Genomic DNA, 2500 nt, shown 5'->3' on the forward strand with positions numbered 1-2500 from the left:
ATATAAAGGCACCCAGAGTCAGAGTGACATAAGTGACCTTGTGGCCAAAACTATTATTTTTATTGCATTGTCTTTCCCAACCTTCCTGTTGTGACAGGAGAGAGTGTGGACATCAGAATGGACTCCACAATAGGGTCAGAAATACATCCAAGTGAAATTATCCACGGAACCTTCTTGCTACGCTTGAGTGATAGTTATCAGTTTCTGGAGTCAGAGAGAAGTAACTCCCTCATCACAGCAGCACAAGAAGAGCCAGCCAATGACAGCTCATGCTGTGAGTCACATATCATACCAGGACACATCCCCACCACCACATCTACACACTTCACACTCTCCCTCACTTTAGCCTGCTAGCTACCCTTAAATAACAGGCTGCTGTCCTAATTTTGCTTCTACATAGCACATAGGCCTTTCATTATTGTGGTGGACAACAGTGTACTCCCTGAAGAGCCAGGACTCTCCAGAGGAAGAAAAAATGTGCATAATCCAGTAGAATGAAAGAAAAATATCACTAAAAGATGAAAATACATAGGGGAAGCCTTTGGAAGTATTGGATGATTTTATTATTTTATATTTTATTATCCTTTATACCACTATATTTTCACAATATTTATTAGTTCTTTTGTTTTAGTTACTTCAAGTTTCATTTCTTAAGCTTGTATCATTCACTTCGTTTGTGTTTATCTTAGGAAGTACTTGTATGTTGCTTACATTTTTGCTTGATAAAATTGATAAGTTTGCTAAAAACAGTACTTTTAAATGTTTTTGATTGCCCTATTAGTACATAGAAAATGAAACAACTTGATAGAATAAAGTTATAAATAATAAATAGAATAAATAAATGTGTGGGCACTAGATACAGTTTTAATGTACCTGTGTGATATCCTTAACAAAATCATATTGGAGAAAAAGCAGTCACCTATGTACTTTTAATAATGTAATTTAATTGTAACTTTATAATGTAATTCCAACTAAATAGTTGTAAAGGGCATTAATTACTGAATATTTTGATACCAGTCATTACTTTCTATCTCAATCTATTTAAGAGACATTGCATTTTGATGCCGTTTTTCTCTATTTTCAGTTTTCAGTGTTTACATCACTGGTTCTAAGTGCCTCATATATATATATATATATATATATATATATATAAATATATATATATATATATATATATATATATATATATATATATATATATATATATATATATATATATATATATGAGGAGCCTAGAACCAGAGTGGTGTTCAAAATCAGAAATATTTAAAAACAAACAATTTTCCCCATAGGAATTAACATAAATTGGATCAGTCCATTCCCAGACACCAGGCGACCTTGTTTTATTGGCTTATAATAGACGCTCCTACAGCCAAAATCACTGCTTCACAACATCTCCAGCTCACAAATTATTTATCCAGAGAGGATGTATTGAATGAACTTAGTGACACAGAACTCATCAGAAGATACTGTTTAGACCATGCAGGTATTCTCTTTGTCACCAATCTAGTTAGTGAGGGAAGCCTTACAGAAGGACACAGAAAGGAGCAACCTACTTACTGCCAAAATGAAGATGATCATAACAGCTAGACATTTTGCTGCTGGGAAAAGCTACTGGAAAAATGCAGTTGTACAGTAGTGATGGCAGTGGGGGTCATCGAGAGAGCCACAGGCAGGCTGCTTGGGATAAATCCTGAGTGCTGAAAACTGTTTGTTTACATCCTGGCTTTTCAATGTGATCACATTTACCTTATTTCAAAAATTGAGTTACTGTCTTACACTCTGTGTCTCTCCTTCAAATGTATAAAAATTAAGTAAATATTTATATAAACTATAAATTAGTAATAAATGGCAACTTTTGCTATGTCTTTTAATCCCTAAACAGTGGTCATTTTATATTAAGGCAGCTCACTCACAGCATTGATCATCTTTAAAAGGCATGATTTTTCGTGCCTAGAGTTTTTAATTCAGACATCTCATTTTCCTCTCGGATGTTCTGGAGACATGTGGCAACTAAATTGCTGAGGAGATGAGTGATTCTCTCCCAGGATAGAGATCTCAATCATGATTTATGAAGCTATGGAGATGTCTAGCAACTCATGTGACGTGCTGGGTAGAACGGGTGCTTTCTATGTGCTTTTCCACCACTGCAGTATGGCAGCTTTGAAATCTATGTGTGTGTGAGCATGATTATTATTATTATTATTATTATTATGATTATAATTATATTATTATTATTATTATTATTATTATTATTATTATTATTATTATTATTATTATTATTATTATTATTGCTATTATTTTCTCTCTCTCTCTCTCTCTCTCTCTCTCTCTCTCTCTCTCTCTCTCTCTCTCTCTCTCTCTCTCTCTCTCTCTCTCTCTCTCTCTCTCTCTCTCTCTCTCTCTCTCTCTCTCTCTCTCTCTCTCTCTCTCTCTCTCACATCATCTTTCTTACTATAAATATGGGGAAAGGTTGGAGAAGGAAGTCAGAGGGAAAAGA

General features: G+C 34.3%; 1 protein-coding gene across 7 annotated transcripts in view; it reads left to right on the top strand.

Moving 5' to 3' along the window:
• The window catches only part of LOC135103714 (uncharacterized), a 60851-nt gene that overhangs the window by 37643 nt on the left and 20708 nt on the right, over window positions 1–2500 (top strand). For 6 of the 7 annotated variants that reach the window (XR_010270174.1, XR_010270178.1, XR_010270175.1 and 3 more), the window contains one exon: window positions 1–1860. This exon is cut by the window's left edge and continues 2072 nt beyond it. The exons of the other annotated variant lie outside the window; for it this stretch is intronic. The gene's annotated coding sequence lies outside the window, so the exon portion shown is untranslated. Of the gene's footprint in view, window positions 1861–2500 lie in introns of those variants that run through there. 7 annotated transcript variants of the gene reach the window in all.

The sequence above is a fragment of the Scylla paramamosain genome, chromosome 9 (assembly GCF_035594125.1).
Source record: "Scylla paramamosain isolate STU-SP2022 chromosome 9, ASM3559412v1, whole genome shotgun sequence".
In the NCBI taxonomy this organism is placed as follows: domain Eukaryota; kingdom Metazoa; phylum Arthropoda; class Malacostraca; order Decapoda; family Portunidae; genus Scylla; species Scylla paramamosain.